General features: G+C 33.9%; 1 protein-coding gene across 3 annotated transcripts in view; it reads left to right on the top strand.

Moving 5' to 3' along the window:
* Window positions 1-14,494, top strand: part of SSH2 (slingshot protein phosphatase 2) — a 216,413-nt gene that overhangs the window by 103,937 nt on the left and 97,982 nt on the right. The gene's annotated exons all lie outside the window — the stretch shown is intronic.

A 14,494-nucleotide genomic window follows, 5' to 3' on the forward strand; every position in this document is an offset into this window, starting at 1 on the left:
ATATATATGTATTTATGTATCACTTGTGTGTGTTTGTTTTAAACATATGTTAAAGAAAATAGTCACTACAGAAAGATTTCCTATTATGACCCAAATGAACTCTCAAATTGCCATCATAATCCAATTTCATATCACTCCAACATTCGTATTTAATTATCTCAGAAGATGATGAGTAAGCCATCTGATGGAGAATTTTTTACAAAATGAAATTTAAAAACATTTACTAGAACTAATGTGTTGAGTATTCGTATTATTTGTAGAACATTAGTCTTTAGAAAGGATAATTCAAAATGCTTGTCATATTTTCATCAGTTGCTTAGAGGACAAGATTTCTGAAAAACAAATTAAAGGGAAAACTTATCCCAGAGCAGCATCTGTTTTTCAAATTGTAGTATAATAGGAAATCTGTATAAATGTATATAAATTATAAGCATACAAATAGTTTTATTATGCCTATGTACTGGCAGAGAATTGAACTACATTATTTTTTCTACCTTTGTTGTAATAATATTTCTATAGGTAAAAATTCAATTCTGTTTGAGCCTTCCTTTCTGTCTGTAAAATGAGGATAGCATCTGCCCATGTATCCTGTAGTATTGTTGAAAATGTAAATAAAATAGTTTATGGGAAAGTTTTAACAAGTATTAGGCAACAAATATTAAGGCAAGATGTAAAGTGATGGTACTTTCACTAGTATTTTCTAAATTCTTTTCCATTTTAATTTCACAAACTCACGGCCTAATTTGTCTAATTCTATGCTATTAGACATCTTTTACATCTGTATACCATTAATATCATTACCAAAGAAAAACAGGAAGAGAAATTGTCAGACTTCAGATATCAGTAAAGTTCTTATCTAGTACAAACCTAGTACTGAATTAGAAATGAGAGCTTCCCATCTCTGAGTCAGTAGGTCAAATCTGATTCAACCTGGATGGTTACCTAAAGTCACGGCCATTGGATGCTGTTTGGAAAACCCTGATTAAAGGTACTGATAATCTTGCTCCATTCATCACTGAATATTTATTAAGCAAAGACTCATCTACTTGCTTCTCTGACTCACTGCTATTCCACCATCCGGAAGCAAAAAGAATATATTTATAAACATAACTGACACGCTATTCTGGTGTTAATAATTCACTAGGAATTTCCCAAAGCCAAGCAGCCACTTGGAGAGAGAAGAAAGGACTTGTTATTGATTAGGGCTTGCCCAGCCCTAAAACAGCTGTTCTGCTCAAACAACGAACAAAAGATTAGGAAATTTAGAAACTGTTTAAAGCACATAATTGGTTATAAGCCACCTTTGCTTACAACAATCCTTACTCTTCAGTGGAAAAATTCTCACCTTGTGCTCCAACAGGACTCTCTGCTTCCCTTTCACAGCCCTTCCAACATTGTTGTTACACACTACCTGTTGTCTATTCTTGTCACTTACAACTGAGTGAGGGCAGAGACAATCTCTGTCTTGTTCATGATTGTATCCTTAAATTCTGGCACATAATTTTCTGTAGAAGGAATAAATAAAGAACCATACTTTTCACACATTTTTCAAGCTTTGGGAAAAGATACTTAACCTCTTTGAGCCTATTTCCTCAACTCCATAATAAAAACAAGAATATTTTAGTTTTTCATTAAGATTTGAGATACACAGGTTAAGCCCCTATCACAATAAGAGTCACTCAACAAGTAGTAACATTATTATTATTACTATTATTCCTTTTTATCATTATAAAATGAGCTTTTATAAAACTAAAATCATAATTTTATGTCTGTAAAAAACAAATCTTCACAATAAGTATTTCAGAAATCTTCAAAATCTCTATAGCCTAGTTCTTCATCCTTTTCTAAAAAAAAAGAAAGAAGAAAAAAAAAAGCAGTTGATACATAAGGTTAAAGCCCTTTTCAGATAAGTTTAAATATACCTGGCAGGCCAATATTTTTTGTTTGTTTTGTTTTGCATAACTATCCCTTTTAACAGCTGGAACATGTAATTAATGAAACCATTTCAGTATTCAACTGAATTAAATGGTGATTGTCTTAGGTAGGTTGGTATGTGAATTCTGCAGAATACCAAATAACTTAATTATAAGCAAACCAAACTCCAAGCTTTCTATTAAAAGGATCATCTATAACATATGTACATTACACATGCACACTGTCTCACATGGTGCTGCTGCATCTTTAGCCACACAAAATATGTATAATTGATATCCTCCGGAACAGGAAAATACAAGCCCTGTAGATGATAGGAAAGGCATTTTGATGACAATTACAAATAATTACATATAAAATTATGCCAATAGGAAGTCCATGTGTTTTACTATTTTTAATTTGGAGATTTTATCTGTGATTGAAAAGAGGAAACTGTTATTGTTGCTGTTTTTTTAAAATAATCTGTTGGTCAGAAGTCACATAGGAAATTCCAAGTTCCTTAACTGTGTGTGATAAAGTAACTATATAGGAGTTTAATTTTTAGAGTACCAGATTCCACCATGTAAAGCTCATCAACTGGATTATCCCCTAACCCTCCCCACCACCCCCAGTTTTTGTTTGTTTTTTACATCATATAATTTGGGGGGTATATTAAACTTTAAATGCCATTTAGCCTGCAGGCAGTGATATCCTGTGGGAGTTTGGGACCTGGCCTGTAATTGAGAAGATCAGAATTACTTAACAGCATGGCAATAATAATGTAAACTAAGATATTGGTTGAGTTTGCCAAGGAAGAGGGTTAGCCATTATTTTAACAGTTACCTCTGATTGATCATCTGCTCTGAGGCATCAAAAAAAGAAAAAAGCAGAAAATGAGCCTATACAGATCTCTTAAGATAAAGGATGTAAATTATCCTTCACACACACACACACACACACACACAGAATTACATTTCTCTGTCATTCTAGAAAAATACTTATGAGCCAACTTGATATGAATCTTTTAGTTTCAAGTATGTGAACAAATTTCGGAAGGTTTTGAATCTGCAGAGCTTTCTAATGGTCTTATTTGTATCTGTATCTTTGGTGAAATATTCCTATCTCTTGGAGTTTAAACTCTTTAAATATTGCATCCTTTAAGTTAAAAATGCTTGCAGATCAAGATCAATTATTGTAACAATGTTTTACTTTGTTATTGGTTGAATGTATATTTTACCTCTCTCTATTGGTTTGTTTTCCTCATCTTATAAACATGGTTAGGTCTTCATCAGACTAAAAGAAATTAAAATATAATTTTAAAATACCATTCTATAACCTTGCTTTCACTTCAAACTACAGGTTTGTTTTGATTTCTTGAAAGGACACTGTGTTTACTGCTTCCTTTGTCAAACTCCCATTCACTCTTCAACCCATGAAATCTGACTTTTTGCCCCCTCCACCGCTCAAACTGGTGCTCTTGTTAAGTCTACCAGTGAATAATTTTTGATCCCCATCATAAATGCCAGTATTGACCACTCTTCTCTGCAGTTTTCACCTCCTTTGGCTTTCTTTTTTTCATTCTTTGCTGGTTCTCCTTATACCCTCTGCCCAGAGTCTCCCAAATGGTTTTACCAGCAATTCTTTCCCTGTTCATTTCTTAAAAGTTAATTTTCCCCAGGAAACTATCCTTGCTTTTCTTTTACTTTATAGAGTAGAAATGTTCAACCTTTTGAGAAACATGGAGTTGTTTGAAAAGCTGGTTAAAATACTAGAACTTTTCCTAAGAAAAATGTGTGCATACTACTTAATTTTGCACACAATTCCAAGGATGCTTGTGGCTTCTCATTTCCTGCTCTGTATATTTTCCCTTGGTGACCTTGTCCACCCCATTCGTCATGCCCATATGCCAAGAACTTTCAAATCTATATATCTACTTCTGATCTCTTTTTGAGCTTTAAACCCTTATTTGTAACTGCCTACAATCTCTTGTATGTCCTAAGTTTGTGTTCATTGTATTAGTCAAATTTATTTATCTTCCAAAGTTTCTTCTTTCTTCGTCTTATTAATGACTCTACCATCCACTTAGTAGTTTAAGCTAGAAACTTCATATTCATCCTTGATTCTTCCCCACATATTTAATCAGTCCCTAAACCTATCACTTCTATCTTCTGTACCTCTTACTGATGAAAGAACAAATAAGGGAAAGGATATAGACTGAAACAAGGAATCACTACATTTTAAATTAGTGGGGGGGGGGGGAATTTCTTGAATAAACACCCAAGTAGGAGTAGTAAGCATCAAGTTTAATTAAGGTGGATTTGGACAGACATCCTTTTATTCTGTGGTGATTCTGTAGGCTTTATCATCTGGGTATTCTTTTTCCAATTGGCAAAACCTATTTTAATCAGATTTTAAAAGGCTGCATAATATAATATAGAGTTTATTTCAGTACAAGATTTATGTTAATAACTTAATAAAGGACTTTAATTCTGTATTTATAGAATCACTAAGGGCAGAAGGGGTTGCATAAAATAGAGATATGTGTTTTTATCTCAGACTTTTCCCTTTCTCTTCATCTCTTCATCCCTCTCTGCCTCATCCATAATCTAGACCTCTTCTTGCTTGAATTATTGCTAACATGCTTTCTCTGCATCTAACTGATCCTCATGCCAATACATTCTCCACCTACTCTCAGAGATGACTCAGATTTATTCATGTCACTTTCCAACTTAAAGTCTCCCATTATTGTCTGTTGCCTACAGAGTGGTATAGAATTTGGTATGACATTTTAAAAACGTTAAAAACTGACCTCAGTCCAACTTTTAAGCCTTACCCCTGCCACTCAACCTTTATTCAGGTCTTAAAGAACTATCTGCCCTTCCCTGAACATGCCCTTTGTCCTCTCAAAATCAACTTATATTTGCCTGCAAGTACCCAATTAATACTTTATACTCATTACCTCATTTAATCCTTATCACAGTCCCAGGGAATTATTTATTTTTACCCATTTTACAGACAAGGAAGCTGAGACACAGAGATTAGAGACTTGCCCAAATCATACAGCACAGAACTCAAATTCTAACTAGTATATACTCTTGACTCTATAGCTTTTCCTACCCTCTTCTGGAATGCCTTTTCCCATCCCTTTTCTGTCTGGTAACAGTCCATTCATCCTTTAAGCCTATCCCATATCATCTACCATGGAGAGTTTCATTTTTCATTCATTTACCTTGTAAACTTATTGAGCACTTTTTGAGTATTGGTTAAGAACCTGGATTTTAGAATTAGATGAGACATGGGATTGTCCTAATTTTCTTATCTGCTAATGTCTAGTTCTATGCATGTATGTATTATGTATATATGTATGAATGTATGTATGTATGTATATAATTCATACCTATCATGCATGCTTTGTCTTTAATTTCATGTTTTGGTTTCTTTAGAGTGAGAACTTACAGTCAGTTGTGAAGAGAGTATAGAATTCTAGATACTTAGAACCTTCCTTCAGTCTTTTTCAATCCTCTTAGTGATACCTAATTCAACAGCAATTTTTGCAGGAACTATCCTTTATTTAGGTTTTTTCAGAAGCATCCAAGTTCATTTTCTTAGAAGTAAGTAACAACCTTTTGTTTTCGTATTCATACATAATTGGTTTATATAATGTTTAATTAAATTACAATTATAATTGCAATAGGAACCAACAGTTTTTAAAACAAATTCAAATATTCTTGATAAGCATACAACTTAACTGGTGAAAGCAAAAGTGGACCGGCATTCTAGAGAAGAGTAACCCATTAGGCAGGAACATCTCTGCTACTATGGCAGAGTGCTTTACAGAGAGGATGGAGACTGTCAGTTAATCCAGAAGTCCTTTCAAAGTGGAAGCTGGCTTCGCAATTCTCACAGAATTGCTGTGATGATGAAATGAGATATAATTCATTTACATGATTTGGCATAATGCTCAACACACAGTAAATGCTCAATAAATTATTTACTATTTCTAAGAACATTTATAACCCTTAATAACCTTTATAGAAGGGGTCTTGAATAAAGCCTTAACCAGACAGCTTTGGGTGATGATGACAGTAAGGAAGGAATAGGCTTTTTTTTTTTTAATTTTTGTTTTCTTTATTGTCATTTATTTATTTTTAGTGGGGAGATGATTAGGTTTACTAGTCTATTTTTTTTAGAGGAGGTACTGGGGATTGCACCCAGGACCTTGTGCATGCTAAGCATGTGCTCTACCACTTGCGCTATACCCTCCCCCCAGGAATAGGCTTTTTAAAGTTAAGTGAACAACACCTCCAAGTGCAAACCTGTAAAAACATGCCATTCAGAGAGAACAGTGGATAGTTTGGTGGACTGAGGGCCATTTTTTTCATATCTCTCATGTGTCTCCCCTGCTTTACTAGGAGCTGTTTAGTATGTAATTATATGTTCTCATACTTCTTTGAATACCAGCAGTAATATGGTGCCTGGTAAAACTGGCATTCAATTTTTTGGTGTGCCACTCTTCACCCGTCTATAAAATATGAACAATAGGTATAGTGTATGTCCAAACATAAATTAATATTTAGGACTTTGAAAGCCCTGTTTTGAAGGTTCAGTATGAGAAATTTAATGTTCTGTTTGCTAGAGGTTTTTTTTATTATTATTATTATTATTATTACAGGATTTTTCGCTAGATTCTTAGTACTTATCATTCCAGTACTTATTACGCCCATGTACAAGTGTAAGCAGAAATTCTTTCATAGTTAATGCTTTAATTTGACTGACTAAAGCTCTCTTTCCTCTGAGATTTAAAAAAAAAAAAACAAGGTTCTTGAGGGAAGACATGGGTATTCCCACTCCCCCCCCCTTTTTTTTGATGCAGAGCAAAATTTGAACTCTCTTCAGAGATGTGAACTTAATGTTTGATGGAACACATCCGTCATTCAAGCAGTGTCACTCTATATAGTCTGATATCAATATAGCCCTTTCAGATGGGGTGACTAGAGAACTAAGACGCCTTTAGACAGGAACTGCATCTTTACAAAAAAGATTTATAGCCCACAAAGGCAGGTATTTGTGTGCTTTCATTTTTTTTTTAATCTAGTGATAGAATTTCTTCTTAAAAGAAGTAACTTCTAAATGTGTATTTAGATGCCACTTTGGATTACATTCAACTGTAAAGAGTTTCAGAATAGAGGGTGGAAGAGCTATGTTTTTGTTACAGTTTAACTGACTGTTTAATCAACCACTTCTGTTCCAGTAAAATCTAGAATAAATTACACCTGGTAATATTTTAAGATGAAAGTAACTTTCTTTTATTGTAATTCATTCAGTGTTAGCTAAATCTGTCATAAGGCTTTCACTCTAAGCTCATAATTTATTTTCTATAATATGAAAAGAACTATAATTTAAAGTGGTTTTCAGCAATCAAAAAATTTCACTAAGGATTTTATCTTTGACAGTCATTTATTATATTTTTATTTGCTCAACTTTTAAAAATCAGCTTATACATATTTTTAAATTTCAGTTTTAAATTAAATATAGTTTTAGTAAGTAAACAATTTTCTTTAATTTTTTTTGTTAAGAATTGTGTTAATGCAGTAATATTTCTCATTGCCCAAAATGGAATTGCTGCTTTTAACCCAACACAATCCTCTTCTTTGAAGGACTTTTCTTTTGGAAGGTAGTACGCTGTAATTGAAACAGTTGGCAGTCAAGCTTAGTTTTCTCAAACTAGCTTACTTTGCCTATAAAATTCTGAAAATATCAACCCCAAGGAGTTAAATTATTATTAAATTAGACCACTAAGGTAAAGCACTTTACAAACAAATAATAAATAATGTAATTTCTGGTGATCTATTCATTTTTAAATGCCACTGAAACAAAAAGATTTTTAGTCCATTGTTCTCAGTTATGTGGAAAGAGCACTGGTACGGGAGTTAGGAGACATATGTTTGTATTGGTTGCATGACTGTAGACAAGTACATTCAGTCTTTGAGACTCAATTTCCTCTTCCTTAAAAAAAATTAGTATGCTTATTGTGAGGCAAAAATAATAACAAATGTGAAAATACTTCAAACAGTAGGCAAAGTACTACTGTGTAATATTATATCACAGTGGAATTTTATCAATAGTGAAGGTCTTTTGTACTAGTTCTCAAGATATACTTATAGCAGAGCATTTTCCTGAGATAAGTTATTTTAGAAGGTTTGTGGGGGAAACTATAAAAATCTTTTTAAAAAAATCTTTTAAAAGTCTTTCTCTTCTAATTTTTTAATATACTCATTTTTTAGGGGTGCTTATCAACCATAAATAGTTTTCCATCTTTGGGCTTAAATCATGATGAGAAAAAGGGATTATAAACAAATCATTTTATGAAATCTCCTGAAAAGGATGGAAAAGTCGAAGCTGAAATTACTGCTTTACAGGAAGCAACTATGTGAAGATAAATCTTAGAGGAACTGGTCTTTTCTCTTTTTATTTGTTACATACCATAAAGTAAGAGCTTAAATAGTAATTAGACTATCAAGTCTAATTATTGTTTTCTGTAAGTATACTAGGGCCTTAAGTATCTGAAACCAGTTGATATCACTGAGATTTTTAGACAAAATATGAACTAGAGGTTTTGGGTATTTTTTTCTAACATTTTATTATTTTTTAAAAATGTAAACAAGCAGGCAAGTTGAAAGAATTGTGCAGTAAACACCCAAATATACACCCCCTGGACTCACAATTAAGTTTGCTACATTGGTTTTATCATATATCTACTCATTTATCCATCCCTGGGCTAGAAGTCTTTAAACAGGAAAAAGGTTTATTCGTTTGTATGTATTTTATATAGTAATCTTAAGAAAAAATTTTTAGAAGTTCAATGCTTCACAAGCTATCATTTCTGAATGAGTTTTATATTAAAGAAAAATATGCCACATGCATAATATAAACACATGAATGGAAGGAAAGATGAACACCAAACTCAGGAGAGTAGTTACATGTATAGAGAAAAAGGAAAGGACAGCGGGTAGGAGGGCTTCAACTAATGTTTTATTTCTTAAAATCTGAAGAGTAAAATGTTAAGAACGTGATCATACTGTCTTTGGATTATTTGGCTGGTTTTTTTTTTTTTTATCCTCTCTGTTCTTTGCTGTATGTTTGAAATATTTCACAATTAAAAAGTGAAAGAAAAGTTGCTACGTAGTCTTCTTTTCCCCTGGCAAAGTATTTTTCACTTCACTTAAGATCCATTGTCCAATTGGCCTTCCAGCTGAGGTGGATTGAATAGAATCTGGCAATACCATATCTTTTCTCACTTAGTTGATGTACTAGCTGAAGAATGATACAAAGTGCCCCCCTTCTAGTAGGAGTTGAGGAGTGCATCCTTTTTGATTTTGCCTAACCCAGAGAGAAAAACAACTTCCCTTAATGTATTTAAATTCCTTTAAGATATTTGACATGGTTGTTGAAAATTGTGTGTAAGTGTGTAATTTTGCATGTTCACCTGATTTCAGAGAAAAGAGACACGGAAATATGGCCAGGGAAGCTGATACGTGAAAGCTTGGAGAGATAATGATGCTGCTCAGTCAGGGCCTGGAAACTTGATCAGTCTCAACAAACCGCATGGTACTAAATTGCTTGTGAAAGGGCTGAATCAATCCTGCTGCGATTTGAACTTTTGGCTCCTGAAAGTCTAGGGCAGGCTTGAAAATAAAAATAAAACCCTTACATACTGGACTGTATTCCAGGGCCTCTACTGTATTCTCTGTACGAGAGGCATCTACCCAAAGAGCAAGAGGCAGCAGAAAGATGAGGCAGTGAAAAGGAGTCTTAGGGACTTCTCCCTGTATCAGGTGTGAGGGAGGGAGCTCCCAGCGGGAGAGAACCTGTGTCATTAACATACTGATTCCCTCAGAAAATATTTATGTAGAGCCCTGTGAAGAAAGTAGTGAGATGTGGGGTAAAGGATCAGCCACCCAAAATATATTTAATGCTTATGACTTGCCTAGCACTGTGCTAGGCTCTATGATGTTTACAAAAGAGTTACTCTGTGTGGTTTGCTTCAGCACAGAGATAAATTATGTGGCATAAAATAGAGAATAAGACCTTGAGTAACAATACAGATTACAAATTCTAAGGGAGTTAGAAAAGTGCCATAGCATACTATAAACCAGGAATTGACCATTGGACTTAATCAGAAAGCCTAAATCCAAATCCTAACTCTGACAGTTGCTATGTAAACTTGGGTAGGTCCCTTAATTTTTGAGCCTCAATTTCCTCATCTATGAAATGAAGCTGATAATCTAGCTAGCTCTGTTTACCCATACACAGGATTGCAATCAGAATCAAATGAGGATGGATGTGAAAACACTATAGAGTTTTTAATTAATGAAAGACCTGAGAATTGACCTGGGCCTTGAAAAATATGTTATACATGGATAATCAGAAAGGCTGGATAAAAGTGGTCTCAGAGAGGAAATAATATGAACAGAGAGGAGAGTGAAACTTGGATATAAGAGGACAGAATAGAAACCACCTAATTATAGCAAGGATGTGTTTTGGGAGAATGGGTAAAAAATAGACTCTGTTGGAGAAGGGATGGAGTTGAGGGTAAAATGCCATAATGACTGAATTATAGTAGGATTTAAATTATGGAGCATCTAAAGGCTAGAAGGAAGAATTTGAACTTGATCTGAAAGGGAGTAAGGAACTATTTGGAGATTTTAAGTAGGGAATTATTTTGTGTTTAGAAAGTAAGTGTTTAAGTCTTACTCATTTTGATAATCTGCACCTAGCAAAGTGCTTGGCCTACAGGTGTTCAGTATTAGCCCAGTTGAAGTCAGTTAATCTGTCAATAGAATGTTGACACATTGAATTGGACACATCTGAGCCTAGAGTCGAGGCTTCTTATCACCAACATATTAGTCTGGTTCATCTTTTTCTTTAGCTGTAACAAGGAATGATAATACCTGCCCAGCTAGTGGGTTTATTTAAAACATCAGATGAGATGATGATACCATCATTATCCACAAATACATTAAATGTCTCCTTCATATAAGATGCTGTGTTTAAAAAAAAAAGACTAGGGAAACAAAAAAATCTATACATATAAGTGCTTTGAGAAATTTCTTGTGATGAATATTAGTTTGAAATCCACAGTTCTAAGGGATCTGGTAGCAAGAGGATGGTATACAACAGCCAGAAGATCATCTTACTGCTATATTTAGTCCTGGGTTAGGTCCCTATTATTGTCAGGGCCTGTTCTAGCTAGGATCAAGTAGAGGAGAAAACACCAGGTGTGGCAAGGCAGGTAGGTATTTAAGGTCCCCAGGAGTTCTTCCTGTTGGCAGTAGACCTTTTTAGATTTAACCTGTTCTATAGTGAACCTACGTCATCCTGGAGACGGTGTAGAATACTGGTTAAGAAAATAGGTTCTGAATGGCTGAGTTTAAAATACTGCTGTATTACCTTAGCCAAATCATTTAACCTCTGAGCCTCATATGAGAATCATAGGATTGTTTGTGAGAATTAAGTGAGATATTGCATGTAAATTCCTAATAGAAGATTTGGTACACAGTGAATGTCAGCACAATAAATATCAGTTATTGTCTTTATTTTCAAGAACTTCTCAGCTCCTCTCGACTCCATTTTTTGTTACTCCCAAATTTATTTTCCATTTTTCTATCTCTGTCCTACCTCATTCCAGGATATTGAGCCAAATGTGGCCTAATACTATCATTCATCTAAAATACCTGGTTCAGCATTAGCATTAGCATCCACCAAAATCTTAAAATAACTTCTGAATTAAAAATTATCTTTGAAATAGTTTAAGTACTGTATATATTTTGTTATACTCCAAGTAATTCTTTTTGAAATCAGTTATCTATAATATAGTTCATAATATTTTTCTTTACAATTTAGCGTATTTTTCTAGCTTCCTTAAGCATGTTTTACTTTTCTCATATGCGTACACACATTGACATATATACATGCATACATATATGTATTTAGTTTTTAATGAAGTATGTGAAAGATGTGTAGAAGAGAATCTTGGGCCCTGAGCTAATTTAATAGATCACAGTGTGGGAGAAGACACAAAGATTCCATGGGAAAATAAAAAACTAAAACCCTTTAGGGGGGCAATTTGATAATATCTATTAATTCCTAAGATGTTTAACTGCCAATTCTGCCTCTAGGTATCCATCCAACAAATATATTCACATGTATGCACAAAGATTGTGTGAAAACATGCTCATAATGATACTGTATATAATGGTAAAGACTGGGAACAAATGTCCATCAGTAGAGGATAATTTAGTAAATTATATACAATTGTAAAATAGAATACTATGCACTCCTTTAAAAGAATGAGGTAAATCTGTATAAACATGGAAAAGTGTCCAAGATATTGTGATAATTGGCAGGGGTGGAGGAGGGAGGAGAGATAGGATAAAAAGCAGAATAATATGCATAATGTAATTCTATGCTTGTGCACATGTGTGTTTCTTAAAGAGCAGCTACAATATATCAGTGTTTCCTTATGCAAGGAAAATTTCTGGAAATACTAACAAGCATCCCTGGGAGTAGGATGATGGGGATGAGAAAAATGACTTTTATTTTACCTTTCTGACTTCTGCCAAAAAAGAAAAAGAGTTGTTTTAAGCATGTGTTTAAAGAAATTTTTTTTAATCTTTAAAGAAATAGACTGGGGATTAAATGGTTAAATGTTTTGTAAAGTGTGTTGGATGTGAAAAGTGATCTATAAATGCCTATTATTTTTACTAAACAATAGAGTGTGGGGCTTTTGTAACCTGAAGAAAGCAGCATTTCAGCACCTCTTCCTACTAGAGCATATGGTGGTTAAGACATGGGGGATGAATGCCTTAGATTTGCCTCTCATGGAGTTGATATGCGTATCTTTTCAGTATTCCCCATTGCTCTTATGGTAGAAAGTTCCATAGAAAGAATTGGAAGGGCTCAGTGACATTGTTTGATCCAGTGTTTAAAAACTATTGTCAGATATTCTTTTAAACAAAACTACTAGCCACATGGTGATTGCAAAACATGATTGCTCTTAAGAGCCTTTGTTTACAGAGTTTGGTTTACTGTACTATATGAAGAGTGCCTTTGACTGAGTGTAGCAAGATACCTCTTGGTGCAGTCTGGGCAACAAGTTTGAAATTAGGGGTATTATCTTGAGAGTTTTATCCTAGCATTTTACAGATTAACAGGAGACAGAATGTTGTGCTACTCTAGGTAACAGGCTCTTTGTTTTGTAACTCTTTAAAGTGTTGGTTTTCTCCCTTTTGACACCCAGGAGATTAATTTACTGTTTATTTCTCTAGATCAAGCCCTTAGAGAAAACAGAAAAATACAAATAGGTCTTCTGATTGGTATAATCATTTTTCTTATGACTAGGTATTTAAAAAATAAAGTTATATGTTAATAATATTATTTCAAGTCTTTAAAAAAAGCAACAAAATTCTACTAAGCACAGAGATCTCACATTACTGGAAGATGGCAATATTGAGTTAATGTAATTAACTGTCTGGCAAACAATAAGAGTAAAGACTTCTTGAATGAATTGGTGGTATATAGGGGAAATTTATATGTATTTTAATTTTCATTCATTCACCAAGTTTTCATCCCAAATACAAACAAATACTACTAGCTTTCTGTTATTGGAGGCTGATTGGCCAATTTATGGATGATAATAATAATAAAAATTTGGTGCTGTCCTGTTCACAAAGCACTTAATATATCTTAATAAACCTTTGAGATAAGCATTACCAGCTCTACTTTAAGATTAAAGAAACTAGGGCTGGGACAGATTAAGGTTTGCCATGGACAAAGTAGCTAGAATCTAGGACTTCTGATATCAGATTCGTTGCCATTTTAATGTTGCCTACTGTGGCTATTTTTCAGATTAGTGGGGAAAAACATAGAGGATTATCTCTAGTCCAACATTTTCATTTTCTCAGTGAATCAGCTAAAGTGCACAGTAGACTTTAAGATTGCCAGACTTCAGAGTCCCTTTGCTCCCAACAGACACACACACTTTTCTTAATGACCTAAAAAAAAGTACATAGGTCTTATCCCTAGTAAAAGTTTTACCTCAGAGAAACAGCCAAAAGGTAAGATACATGGAAGAGTTAGAGAAGCAAAAAAAAATTTTTAATAAAAACGTTTAAATTTAGTACAGTCATGCACTCTGATCTAAGACTCCTCATCAGAGACTCCAGCTCTCTGATTTTATTCCTTAAGGGCAATCTCCTCAACCTTTCTCTTAGCTGTCTTAAGCTTTAGAGCCATTAAGGCCAAAGAGTAGATTTTTGTGCCAGACACTCTTCAGTACTTTATATGTATTAACTTAATTAATCCTCACAATAACTTCATAAATTAGGTAATAATACAGAGCCAGAGATTAAGTAGCTATTTAAAATTCATAGCTAATGGTAGTGTTAGGATTCAAACCCAGCCAATTAATTCCAAGGCCAGAATTTTTTTACTGTTGGGCTGTACTGCTTTGAACTAAATGACTGTTTACCTTAAGTGGATTAAGTTTATTTCTCAGGATCTCCAGATTGGATGAAATTCCTCT

This window comes from Camelus ferus, chromosome 16, assembly GCF_009834535.1.
Source record: "Camelus ferus isolate YT-003-E chromosome 16, BCGSAC_Cfer_1.0, whole genome shotgun sequence".
NCBI classification, from domain to species: domain Eukaryota; kingdom Metazoa; phylum Chordata; class Mammalia; order Artiodactyla; family Camelidae; genus Camelus; species Camelus ferus.